The sequence below is a fragment of the Pinus tabuliformis genome, chromosome 6, assembly GCF_031772625.1.
Source record: "Pinus tabuliformis cultivar Carrire ecotype Pingquan chromosome 6, CPIR1, whole genome shotgun sequence".
Classification (NCBI taxonomy): domain Eukaryota; kingdom Viridiplantae; phylum Streptophyta; class Pinopsida; order Pinales; family Pinaceae; genus Pinus; species Pinus tabuliformis.
In genome coordinates, this window is record NC_142292.1 from 1,293,107,367 (window position 1) to 1,293,122,291 (window position 14,925).

A 14,925-nucleotide genomic window follows, 5' to 3' on the forward strand; every position below is an offset into this window, starting at 1 on the left:
GAAGAGCAGAGGCATGAGACTTGCCAAGGAGGATAGTATGACAGTGGATGGAGCCATACTAACTGCAAAGAGTCATGGTGACATTTTTTAGTGTAACAGATTGCCCCCTAAAGTGCGAAGCCTGTAGTAGATTAGGGTTTCATATGATCTAGGAAGGGTGAAGTACTTTATCATTTCAAGGAGTATCTTGCGGAGGACCCGGTCAGAACCTGCAAATATTCAACACAAAATACATATATAAGATGATATCATCGCTGAGGTAGGCATTCCCATACTCAGATTGAAAACTTTAACTAACAATCTAACTACTGCTCTGATACAAGAATGATTTTGCAATACATCACAATCATAGACTTTTGTAGACACAGTATGGACGCAACCATCTGTTTATGATAAGTCTACTATATAATGAATACAAAACTCCTCGCAGCCTGGATGGTGGAAACTAGATCCAAGGTCTTCATTTCTACTTCCTGAATTGGTAGATTCTATCCATACGAATAAATGAGTTGATGTCGAGCATGGTAGAAACCACTTGATTACCGGTCAATGATGTAAACCGTTAACAAGTGTGAGAGAAACCACCAGTGATGTCAATGGTTCTCAAAGTACCCAGTACAATCCATGAAATGTGAATGAATGGGTTGATGTCGAACACGTCACGGAATCCTTTGATCAAAAGTCAATGATGTAAACTGTCGTCAAAGGCGAGAAACCTGCCATTGATGCATGCAGACTTCAAGGTACTGACGATTTCTAAGTCATCTTTCTAGATAATGTGCTGATGTCGATAGAAAGCGACCCGTTGCAGGCAAGCCCACAACACGAAATCATTGTTCAAGTTGAAGAAATGTTGCTGTAAGGACTGACTCAGGGATGGTCAAATGAATGACAAGTATTTTGCATATGAATGGTTTATTTGCAGAGACCTCTTGAACACATAATGACACGACAGATGGCTTGGTGACGATTGACCCAAAGTTAATACCCAGAAACGGTTGAAGACTTTCAAAGTGGTTTTGTTCAACTTTAAGGCAAAGGATTTCCCAACCCAGGTGAATGAAAAGTGTCGTGCTCAAGAGCGGTGATAAGGTTCTTCTGTAACAAAGGATAACAAATAGGTTCATTCTTCTCTCTTTTCCCCCACCATTTCTGGCAAGTACCTCTTTATTTTTTACAAGCTTGAGGAGGATAACATATGCTTGATTATAAGCTCATCCTTCAGATGAGTCCAACTTAGTTTAGATTCGGACCCTAAGAAGGAGTGGTCCGTTCCTGTTTGTAATCGAACAGGTCCTTTACTGTGAAATTTTAACGAGTCCAGTATAGGAGAAACTCGGCGTTTTTCAATTTTAGAGAGTCTGAAAAAACTAAAGAAGACTCCAAGGTGAACTTTTTCGTAAATTTGTGTCTCCCAAGCCCAAAAAAGTATAAAATAATACCTGAGAGAACCGCTTGATCTTGCGACCAAGGAGTACTTTCATCATTAGTGTCTCTGACCTGAAAAGTAAAAAGCGATCAAGGACACGTCGTTTTATTTCCAATATCGAGTTTGAAACGACAAAAACCCGGCAATCTTTTCCTGTTTTTACGGTCAGAAAAGGGCTATTAGGGGACCGTCTTTTAATTCCGTTTTAACGAGTGTAAAAGAAACGCTCGGCAATCTTTTCATATTTTAGGAGTCAGAAAAGAGCTTAAAAGATGACTCTGATTTCTTGGTTCGTGAAAAATGATGATTTTACCCTAAAGCCCCTTTGTCCTGCACAAAAACAACACATTACTCATACCTGTTTAAGATAGGCAAAAATACATTGAAAAATATCTTTTCATGGTGAAAAACAAACAAACTTAGCATTCATTCATCCAAAAAACCTATAAAAAGACTTTTTACCATGTCATTTTTACCATTTTACTGTTGAGGTTGAGAAAAGGGCTTTTGACAAGAAACTTCCCGTGGACTTTGCGGAGAATCCGACCGTCAGAATCGAGCGCCGTCTCTTTCAGGTATTTCACAACATCCTCCTCTTCAATTTCATCCATTTAGAATTTCATTTCAAGTTCTAGTTTGATTTTTTAGAGGGTTTTAGGTTTTAGGGTCCGCTTCTCGGGGGACGCAGGTGCCCCATGGGCGACCTGCGTACCCCGACTTTTTCGTATATGGGAAAAAGGTCGGAGTACGCAGCCCACCTTCAGAACGGCTGCGTATCACCGCTCTTCTTTCTGAACGCGGGGTGCGTACCCCGTGAAACGCGGATTTTCAAACCCCAAATTTAACCAACCAAATTTTGTTTAATGAATTCTAATCATTGTTTTTTGGTGTGTAGGTTACTCACCATGCTAGATTGGCATGAAAGAGAACACGAAGATGTTGATCTGGCCGCAATAGGTCATCAACCTTCAATTGATGCGTTAAAGGCATGTGGTCTCTACAAGTACTAGGCCATACCTGGCATGAGGGCCCAGGTGCCATTCTTAGAGTGGCTGGTTGAAAGGTGGAACATTCAGGATCAATGTTTTTACATCGGAGAACACCAGCTCGAGATAGAGTCCTACGACATATACTTTCTCACTGGCTTGCCTAACAGGGGCGAGCAACTCTCTCTATTCGGGACTAGGCCGGGTGGCCAATCCCTTGCTAGTCTCCGGTTAGAGTGGTGCAACAACCAAAACCAGGAGAAGGGGATAGAAATCAAGTACATATCCTGACCTGAACTTATGGTAATTGCCTTTACAGTTACCAGACTTTGCGGTGCTGCCGCTTTGCACATAGCCACTGGTTCCCAAATGCGGATGGCTATAGATTGCTTCCGAGGCACCATTTTCAACTGGTGCGATGCTGTGTTGGCCAATATGAAGGGCCAACTAACCAGGGCAAAGAACGGACAACTGAAGACCTTTGGATATGGGCCTTTAGTTGTGAGCTTTGCCCTAGAGAGAGTTCCAATGCTGATCCCCCAGCATCTTACAATTCCAGTTGGGCCTCCTCGGGAGCCTAAGTTGACGAGATGGGTTGTGGTAATGGCCCGGCATCCTGATGAGGGAGCAGCAGTTGTTCGATTTCCTGATGGTTACTTTCACTGGCTGGAGAGCCAGGTCTTTGCGATTCAGGATTTTCCTTATGCCGGAATGGATTTTCGCAATGATCCGGACATGGTTCTTCCACAGGGAGAACAATGGGACGACAGAGGTACTTCATTTTTCACAAGTTTTTAAATTATCTATTTTTTTTTGTTTTTTATATATCGTCTCAAAACTGACAGTGACAAATTTTCAAAATGCAGATGTAGGTCCACGGCGTCCGGCCAATCTCCGGGCTTTTGAGAGAAGAGTACCAGCTGTACCAGCACCAGCCCCACAGGATGCGGCCGCAGAGACCTTAGCCGAGCTGGAACAGGATCTAGAGCGTCTGACGGCGGGTATACCAGAGACCACTATAGATGACATTCCTATCCGACTTCAGCGCTATGTGGTCGCAGTCCCAGGACCTTTCAGGAGGTTCCTGTGTAGGGTAGCGCGAGCAGTGGTCTCGTATAGAGAGCACCACCAGTGATTGGCTAGTCACTTTTGTAGACACATGCGACATTTTTGGTTTTTTGTACTTATCATTTTTGCCGATCATACGGTGTTTTTCAACCTATGATCGAAGACGATGTATATTTTTGACACACTCCTATCTATATATATATATCATTATTACCGGTTTATTTTGTTAAACATGTGTGATGAAATGCTTATAAATTTACATTTATGATTGTTACAAATGTCTATTTAACATTCGAGACGCCATTGCATCCGCTAATGTATTTAAAGACCTTGGAATATGCTGATATTCAATGTAATAAAATTCACGTTCCAAGAGACGCACCCTCAAAAACAATCTAAATAACACCAGATTTCTAATGGCATAGACTCTATTAAGCTGTAATACAACGAGTTCAGAATCTAACCTCACTATCAAACTCCGAATCCCAAATGAAATAGATTCAGATAATAGTTCAATCACCGCACTGTATTCTGCAATGTTGTTTGTTGTTTGACCGAGGCTCACCCCATGCATAGAAACTAACTCGTCAGAGGGCGAATAGATAACCCAAGCCGCAGAAGAGATATTCCGTGTACTACGACAAGCACCATCAGCAAATCCAATGTACGTTTGGAGAGGCGTCGACATCTGCAATATCAAGAGTAAAACCAAGATAAGCCAGAATAACGATGAAAAACACACTCTCTAAGCTAAGCACACTGTCTAAACTAAACAAACATACCAGCTAGAAAGAAAAAATTAAGCTAACTAAACTAACTAAATCTCCATACCCACCATTTAAGCATAATACCTCTTTAGGTAAAGTCCATTTCTGGGCTTACCCAAAGAGTCCCCATCAAAACCTACTAGCTCATAGGCCCCTTTTGCTAGCTTTCGCTTGACAATGTAGGGCCCATGCCACATGGGAACGAATTTTCCAGCGCCTAATTTATCGTTAGCTTGATCATATAATAGCACTAGGTCTCCTTCCGAAAAATTACGAGGGGTCACGTTACGATCATACTGAGCTTTCATCCTTTTTGCGTGAGTCTCGATTGCCAAAGCAGCATCTCGTCGAGTCTCATCTAATTTAGCTAAGTATAACAGATTCTTCTCTTCTTCGGAAGTAGCTGGGAGTAATTCGATAGCCATTTGAAGTGATGGGATTTCGCATTCAATGGGCAACACTGCTTCCAAACCATAAACTAGTTGGAAAGGAGTGAACCCTATTGACGTTTTTACTGAGGTTCGATACGCCCAAAGCGATGAAAATAACATGTTATGCCAATTCGACCGATGAATACTAATGATTCGTCGGATCATGATAACTAGAACTTTGTTGATGGATTCAACCAAACCGTTTGCTTGAGGATAATAAGGAGTAGAACTATCATGATGTAAACCAAGCTGGCTTGTAAGTTCTGTCATCATAATGTTTCGAAAATGGCGTCCATGGTCAGTGATTATCGCTTGTGGGACACCAAACCTAGCAATAATGTGATTGAATACGAAAATCGCTGTTGTCTTGCCGCTTGCTTCGAATGTAGGCATCACCTCGGCCCACTTAGTAAAATAATCAACCGCGAGGATGATATACGCATGCCCCCCGGCCGAGTGAGGGTTACATGTAATAAAATCGATACCCCATTTAGCAAAAGGACCAACGGAAATTATAGGGTGGAGAGGAGCAGGTGGTGCGCGCATCTTGCGATCAAACACTTGACAGTTGTGGTATTTCCGGACCGCAATGATACAATCTTTAAACATAGACGGCTAGAAATAGCCAGCACGCAACACCTTCTGAGCTGTGGCATACCCAGACATATGACCGCCACATGCTCCAGAGTGACAGTCATTCAGAACCCTTTCTGCCTCTTCATGAGTTAAGCAACGACGAAAAACCAAGTCCGCCCCACGACGATAAAGAGTATCTCCAATAATTCTGTACTGTTGGGACTGGAATCGAATTTTCCGGCGTTCCGACTTTGAGATTTCGGGCCGAAAGGATTGGGTTTGGAGATAGACAATTATATCCCCATACCACGGATCTAAAGTGCTGATAAGAAACAGAGATTCGTCCGCAATGGGTTCCTCTGCCACAGTTTCCGTGTCAGCACGCGGGAAGTCACACATCAATTCCGCAAAAACTAAGGATTTCTTAGACTTGGACTTCTCGAACTCCAAATCGAACTCCTGCAGGATAAAAATCCATTTGGAGTACTTGCCCCCTAGCAATTGTTTAGTCAAAATATAGATCATAGGGTTGCAATCCGAAATCACTGTAGTTTTACGGAGGAGAATGTAATGACGAAAACGCTGGACAGCCTGAACAGCTGCTAGGGCCAATTTCTCCACATGCGAGAGCAGCTCAGAATTATAACATTGTTGAGGATTTAGCTGTTTCATCCTCAGCAATGTCGGCTTTGGAAGTGCTGCAATCATTCCCAGCACAGCGAAAATTACTCTTGTCGGCTATAGGAGCTGTTGATATTCAGGACCCGAACCTGATAATCTTTGATCTAGAAAATAGTACACCGCGCCTCCCTCATCAAATGGCTTTCCAGATACCAGTGATAGTGATACCAGTGGAGTCGCCATTTTGTCACGTGGAAAGAGTCGTTAGTGCGGACACAACCGACCTTCCTAGAAGCCTAAGACTTTCTAATGACAAACAAGAAAAATAAGAGCAATCCTTCCCTAAATATGTTTTTACAATATGAGAAATCAAGTGTTTAGATCCTACCTGTAATCCAACGCTGTTGTAGTAGTCCAGCTTCGTTGATCCGGATGAGCTCCTCCTTCCCTTCGAAACCTGCATTCACTAATGTTATAGACATTTTTGTGCCTTACAGTATGAAGCATGAAATGTCCATAATCTAAGGGATCCAAAGTCCCTAAACATGTTGTTCCTACCCCTAGAGGAACAAGGTCAGCAAACCACAGCACTGAATAAAAGTTCTCCACCTGAAAACACTCAAAAACAAGGCAATTCTGGATCATGTCAACTGCTCCACTGAGCATCTGCGCTGAATGTCAAGTGCTCCACTGTCTACCTGCGCTGAATGTCAACTGCAAAGAAGGCTACCTGCACTGGGCGAGTTTGGACATGTGGCACAGTCATTCCTCAAGGTGTCAATGCCCAGGAAGCTTCCAAAATGACACTTGGATCAAGGAATTCGACTGGTGATGAGTAAGAGGGTCTAGATCTCCAAGTGGAAGCAAGAACCTCCAAGTGGACTCAAGAACTGAAGAATAACTGAAGTGAGAGAGGACACTAGTCAGCTTCATGCCAGCCTCAAGCTGACTCATCCTTTCTCCAAAACTCCTATATATAGATCTCTCTCATGAGGTCTAGGGAGGCTGGAATCTGGTGAATGTAAGGAAGTGCTGTTGGTTTGAGTTTAGAACTATTGGGTGATTTGCTTTGAAGGAGGTGAAGAGGAGATTTCTTTCTGCTGGGAAGGTGATGCTGGATTGGGCCTCTTATGGTTGTATCACTTCCTGAACTTTACTTCTTCCATTAATAAAGCATTTGAGGTTCTTCTATATGCATGTGTTTCAATGGTGTATTGTTATACTTGTGTATTTGATTTATTCTAATCCTTGAATCAATTATGAATGTATGCTTCTTGTAGTTTCCCTCTCTTGCCTTTTTGCAGGATCTTGGTGTAGCTGGGCCAGTGAAAGAGCAAGGAGCTGAGAGCAAGCAGCAAGGAGAGAAGATTGGATCAACCATTAGCGAAAGACATCGGTTAGTGGACCTCTTTCTCCCCTATTTTACTTTCATAAAGAAGAAATCTTAGACAGCTTTGCTTTGATTGTTGCTGAGGTACTATCACCCTTAGAGTGGGATAGGGTCATTCCGTATTGGATACTTTTCCCAACAACAACTAACAATCAAACGATTAAATAGCACCTGAATATCACATAAAATAAAACATATTTAACATATAGACCAAGGAGTATATGAAACAACTCATAAATAACAAATTGTTGAGAAGAATGGAATAATTTGTATTAAAAGGTAACAAAAGGAACCATTACAACCTGAGCCTTGGTGTTGTGCAAGCTCCTCCCAGGGTCCACAAGAGTTCTCCCTTACTCTGATCAGCTCACCCACCTCCCAATGGAAACAAGTAAAGATGGTAATCTCTCCTCACAAGCTTCTACAAGGAAGTCCTAATTCCAGCAGCATCTACCCTTAGGAATGTTCAGCTTTCAACCTCCTCTCCCTTTGGCCCAATGCCTGTATTTATAGTGCTCTAGAGGAAGTTATTCAGGTCCACCATCAATGGGATAAGCCCCTCTTTGGATGGGATAGCTCCCCTCTTGATGGGATAAGTTCCTCTTTGGTAGGGGTACATGAACCATCTAGAGGCGCTTCATACACGTCAAACAAGCTTCTAGAAGACTCTAGAAATGACCACAAGTAACTTTTTTGGAGTGAAACTTGCGCCTTTTGACCTTTACAGGAGTACGCACCCATTGCTTTACATACAGAGCGTGCAAGTACGCAGGTATTGTGAACTTGGGTTGCGTACACGCAGGTAAGGCTAAGAGAAACTGCGTACCAGAGATAATTGACTTTTAATGACTTTTCTCTTTTTCTTGAAGTTTGACATGAAGAGCAGAGGCATGAGACTTGCCAAGGAGGATAGTATGACAGTGGATGGAGCCATACTAACTGCAAAGAGTCATGGTGACATTTTTTAGTGTAACAGTACTCATCAATGTCCATAGAAGAAGATGAGAAGATAAAGAACTGATACAATGAAAACATGAAGGCACATTGAAGGCTGGAGACAAGTTCACTCGAAGACCCACCAACTCAAGACTCGTAGGTGGAGGGGGAGGAAGAGAAACCCGTCAAGCAAGGAAAGTAGCTCTTAAGAAAAGGATCAGGTACAACTTGACATGTGAGATCAACAATAAATGGAAAGTTGATCCTTTAAACATAAGAGTTGTTCAAGCAAAGTAGGAGAGGAGAGAAGTATAAGAAGAAGAGGAGAAGAGGAATAAGGATGATTTTCTCCAGAAGCAACATGAAGAGGAAGAAGAGAGGAGAATAATAAAGGAAGAACAAGAGAGGTAGTCCCAAGAGGAGGAAGCAACATAGATATTGGAAGAATAAAAACTGACTCAAGAAATTCAAGAAGAAGAGTTGGAGGAAGAATATACCATCCCACCCATGGATAATGAACCAAATGCTCCAAAGGAACTTCCCTTTACATGTGGTCATATTCCATTTAGGGAAATTGGGAGCACTCCTCCACCGGCTAACAGAGTCATGGATGTATGCAGTGTAACGTTTGATCAATTTAAGAAGAGGATCGTGCAACAAAGGCATAGATACTTCCCCAATGATCCTAAAAATCTAGTCTCAGTTTCTACAGAGAAGGTGATAACCTCTAACACTAGAAGGAATCCTAGAGCTATTATGGCGAAAAATGTTGCATTTGCTACAATGACACGAGATAATTTTGAGTACTTGTTGAATGAGAATGCTAGGCTGAGAAGAGAACTTGTTGCGGTGAAGCAATAGGAAGAACATATTTTGGTGGAGAATCAACGGTTGTCATCATAAGGCTTCAACACTGCCGAATGGTAGTCAACCATGAAAAAATAATTGGGGCCAATGGAGGACACCATGGCACAATTATATGATGAGATGATTCTTCTACAACAAGTGGTGGCTCCTCTTGTTGGTATACAGAAGAAGGCATAGGAAGTGGTGAAATTCTTGAAGGTAGCAAGCCGATTTGTCGATCATCTCTAGGAGTGCGCTGCCAAGTATCCAGATGCTCTGCAACATTTGGAGAAGAAATAAAGTATCACCACAAAGATGGTAGAGTTTAGTTGAAACTCTGCCACCAAAAATACATATGCCTTAGAGAACAATCGATTAGTACTATTGTTGCATATAATCGACTGCATAATGGTTTTGAGTCTCTAACAAAGAAGCATGGGATGCCTTCGATCAGTGCACTCGAAGCAATCAGAGGTAGGGAGATCATCTTCCTGGACTTTAGGAAATACATTAAGCAGATCAAGCAAGAAATAGAACAGTAAGTCTTGGAGGTAACCAAAGATATTATATTGCAATACACAATTGCACTAGTCAAAGCTCATATGAAACTTTCATGGTTGTGGAATAATGTACAATCAAACTCCAAGAACATATTTATTGATGCACTGGAGGTTAAGATGTGCTACATTGGGAATTTTCTAGTTTGGTTCAAATCCATCTCAATGAAGTTAAGAGCTTTGCACACTTACATTACAACTGAGCTCCATGAGGAAGAAAATTACTTATCAATTTGAGGAGTATTTGTCTTATTATCAATTTTGTCTTATATAGTCGTCATCTCATTTGTAGTTTGTCTTATGTAATAAATGATATGTAATGAATTCCAAGAGACACATGTGGAATGTGAATAGCCACACATTGGAATGTAATGAGTCATGTATAGAATATGAATAGTCATAGAAGTCAAAGAGTCATGAGGAAGCTCAAAGGTCATTGTCACTTATTATAAATAGCTCATCATAACTCAAGCATAAGAGCTTGGATTCAAGAGGTCTTGCCTTGGCTTATCTTGTAATACATAGGAGATAGAACATTCTTTGGAGAAGCAAGTTGTGGCTTCATGTTCCACTATTGGATACGATGTTTCATCTATGTAACATTGCACTTGAGATCTTGCACTCTTAATCATAAGCTCAATGAGCCGACACTTCTTCATACATGTATTGTAGATATAGTTGGACTATTCTGGTTATGTTTATGGTATATGTTGCTTTAATTACATACTAAGTTAATGAACTAATTCGTTGCTTAGCTATGGCTATTATTGAATGAGTGTTGTTTATTATGTGGACTAATCTGCAAGTATCCAACAAGCCTTTCTCTTTCTTCTCGAGTCCCTATTCAAGATAGAACTATTACTTTTCTAACCAGTAGATTGTTTTCCCTACCATTCGTGGAAGTCTCCCTCGTACACCTTACATTGAGTGTCTCACAAAGCTCACATTCTTGCTGCCCCAAAGAGGTGTTGTGTTCTCTTGTGTTTGATCATGACCAAGGCATATCTTTAAAACTTTTCCAATGGTGGTTGAACCATATGACCAAATGGGACTCCTACACCAAACGATGTGAGGTCTAATTGGGACTTCACATTGGGGATATCCCCTTACAATGTTGGCGACATCCAACGTCATCAACAATATCCAAACTTAATGATTTAGAATGATCAGTTTTAAAAATAAAATAAAAAATTCAATAATTTGATTATCAAATTCTCTTCAATGTCTAAATATGTTATCTTAATTAAATTTAATAAATTTGTATTTTCTAATGCTAACTTAAATGAAAAGTATATCCTAATAATTCTAATTTTTTAAAAATTATGACAATTATAGTTACTTGATGTTTCAATAATTAATTTATAGTAAAAAAAATTCTTCGTTAGGTAATGCAAGTCTTAATATTATTGACACACTTGACCCATGTCTTGATTAACTATGATATAGGGGCATCTAAGCCATTAAAATAACTTGGGGATTACACCTAGCTTAGGCCACACCAATGCTTAGCATGGTTGGATTTTTTCCCATAAAATTTCGAACCGGTGACTTTTTCACCACAAAGTGCCTTAACAAAAACACCTTGTTACTATTTATTCTGCATTCCTTGAGCAATTAATTTATGGTAATGATATCCAAATCATCCTTATAATTAATATTTAAGGTGGTTATTTAGACATTTTTAATATTAATGCTAAATATCTTATTAATATTTTAAAATAATTGTTTAAATATTTGTATATTTAATTATATTAATCTAATGATATAAGATAAATTGAAAAAGTAAAAGGAAAAGTCAAATAATTTTTCTCTTTATCAGTGAAAACTATAAACTTTTAAAATACAATACTTTGATTATAAACATATATATTAATCATAATTATATTTTAATATTAAAATTTTAATTAATAAGATTTTAGATCCATTATTAAATAAAAATGGTTATATTTTTCTTTTAAAATTAACATGTCAAATTATGTCTTATTTTAGATAAGCAAAAATTAAAAAGTTTTTAAATTGAATGTCACCCCTATATTATAACAAAGATGTTACATTTTGATAAAAGGAAGTTGGAAAAACAACCGAGGTTTATTTAATGTAAATGTAACTTTTGAGATAAATAAATTTTTGAACAAGCTTTAATTTAGAAAAGACCAAAAATTTTAATTTTATTTTAATGGTTTCTGAAGTAAACATTTTTTTTACACAATTATAATCATCCTCTTTCATTTTAGGATTCACATGTAATTGTAGTGAGTGGGAATTAAACAATTATATTAAGCTACCTTCCTAATTCATTATAAATAATCTAAGTGAATACCATAATTTATATAGAAATAAGAAGACAAACTTGTGGTTCCTTTATATACATATTTACCTTTCTTCTTAGCTCATATAATTTTTCAAAGGTGAATACAATAATACATATAGAAACAAGAAGATAAGTTTGTAATTCTCACATATATATACATTTGCTTTTGTTCAGACCTTCTTTACACTATTTATTTATTGTAGCTATAATGAATAAATGTAAATGATCTATAATCAACATGAATGCATTTCACTTTCTTGGAGAACATTCAAGTGATGTATAATAAGATAACCATTGTTGAAGGGTGTTGTCAAGTAGGCTTACCCTGTATTCATTGCCACAACGGGACACCTATGTGAGCAAACACTTCAAGAGATATACTAAGGCAAGCAATGGGTGACAGTACCATTTTCATGCACAGGTTAGCCCACTACAATCCTATCAATTCATTCACATTCAATGATGAACCATCAATGGATATCTCATTGGGATTCTACATGTTGCCTAAGGTTTTTTTTTTCAGTAAATTCGAAGATGAAGCTCCTTATCTCAAGGTGGTCTCAATAGTTCATTTCCTTACCAGGCCCTCCCTCTTAGGGGTTGCATCCAAATGTGGATATCATTCTCCATGCTAGGAATAATAGATTTTTCTATGACCTCGCTAAGTGACCAACTCTGAGCCTCATATGATTAAGTGGGAGCATGCTTGTTGTTTCCTCTTCCTAGAACGAGGAAGGTGTCAGCTTCAGTGGCACATTAATATTACTAGCGTTCACTCCAAGATTGAATTTTGTCAGGTTTCAATGCAACAAGTTGTTTGTGTTGGCAGAGTAGTGATGCCCTTCCGATGTATCCCCTCTAGAGTTAGGCGGTTAACACATGTTTTGGTATGTATGGTTCTTTGAAGTTTATAGTTAAAACAATTTCCTTTTGTTTGGTTTCAATGATTTCTTTGCAAATTACTCTACTCGCACTGCATTTCAATTCCCAGGGGACTTAACAATTCAAGGTGTAATATGACCATGACCACTCTAGGTAGCTCCAAAGTGACACCTCTCCCTCTCTCGTTTCAATTTCTCATAGCCATTCCTAGGAAGTAGTCCAAGATTAAACACGACGATTCATACTATCAAGAGAAAGGCTACTCAAGAGCCCAAACTCAGGCTGAGTGTTCAGTTTCACACTACAAAGATTTTACACCCCAACTGATACAAGAAAATATCACTCAAGTTGAGAAAGATCTCTCTAGCGATAGGTGAAATCCAACAGAAATTGAGGTGCTTGCTAAGGTATCCAATTGGGTCCCCAATGTTGGCCATACAAGGGGTAGATATAATCAATACATGTATATAGTGGATATCTATTGACATATCAAAATTCCTCTTGGGTAGAGTCTTGGTAGATCACAATGAGCTCAAGAACGACATTATTTTGTCTTTGAATAAAATGCAACATAAATTGATGGCAATATACCATAGGATCACAAGAATTGAATGACAATTGGGACATTCCCCTGATCTTGGCTACTCTATAGGTAGCAACAAGGAGCCCATACATGTCGAAGCCACGAACTTTGAAAAATAGATATGCATGTGCAACTACCTTTTTACTTTTCATTTTCCTTTATGTTCTATTGTCTTAGTACCAAGATGAAGAAAGGCCGCAATGGCCATCTAAACTAATCAAATATTTCGTGTCTTTTAGTAAAAAAATTTCTTCTACCTTTTGCAATTTTTGAACAATTGAAGTTACATGTATGGTGTAGTTTCCCTAGTGGTAGGAAAACACAAACTTCTCATATCTAAGATGTAAATATCTGATATCAAGTAATACAAATTTTATTAAAAAAAAAACATGAATGTATTTCACTTTATTTATTTTCTAATTAAATACATAAATAAGATCACAAAGAGTTTGTCGCCAACTGTATGTCAATAAAAGTATAAAGACAAAATTTCATAAATAAAATGGTGTTTAAGAATGGTAAAAATAAAAAATAAAAAAACTATTTTAGAAAATATGCAAGAAAAAATATGTTAGAAATTATAGCAAGAAAAGCTAAAGTTGACTTGTGCCTTAGTTGAATTTAGTAATTCGATTTTCCACATCACCATGAAGACTTGGATTGCAGTTAACTTGTGTCACTGGCCTTGTCTACTAGTTTACTCAGTAAATTTGAGTTATAGGCTAGAAGTAGAGTTGTGCATGAGTGATTACTAAAATTTAGCAATCTAGTTCAGTTATTTTCAGTTTGACTTGGTTAACTAAGATCAAGTACCTAGTTGAGTCAGTTGAAGGTTAGTTGCGTAGTAGAACTATTGTTAACTCAATGCTCTCTCAGTTAAACTAGTAAATTAGCTAAAAATAGCCCATACATGCATGGAATTCGAATTCCCTAGTTGGAGTGGAGGAAAAGGCACACCATAATTATCAATTGTATACTAGTTGAGTGTACATGCTTGGAAGTTAAGCAGGTGAACCATTCCTTGGGAATTTCACAAGAAAATAAGAGAATATCCCTATCTTTTAAGAGCTAATTTCCTCTAGGATTGCGCAAGGAAATAAGAGCAAGTTAGGGCCCTGAATTGGCTAAGTGTTGTCCAGAGCAGGACAGTCAGCAAGAGAACATGCTTATATAGCAAGGTGTGCTTCAAATTCAAGCATGGCATGTAATAATTTCTCATTTTCATATGATTACCGAAAAGAAGTGGAAGGGTTTTTCCCAGTTGGGTTCCCCTGTAAATCATTGTGTTCTTGTGGTTTTAATGGTTGCATGTCATTGCACGTGTTTCTAAATTGTGATTTCCATTCCGCGGAATAGTAGAGGAAATTTGTAATGTCTTGATTTCAGTTTGATTTCATCAGTAGTAGAAAAATTATATTAATTTCTACATTGTATCAGAGTAGAAATCACATTAGAAACCAACCAATAGACCTTCTCCTTTAGAGATTTCGATTTGTAGATTCAGTGAAGCAATTTTTCTTATGTGCGGGAAAATGTCTTTCA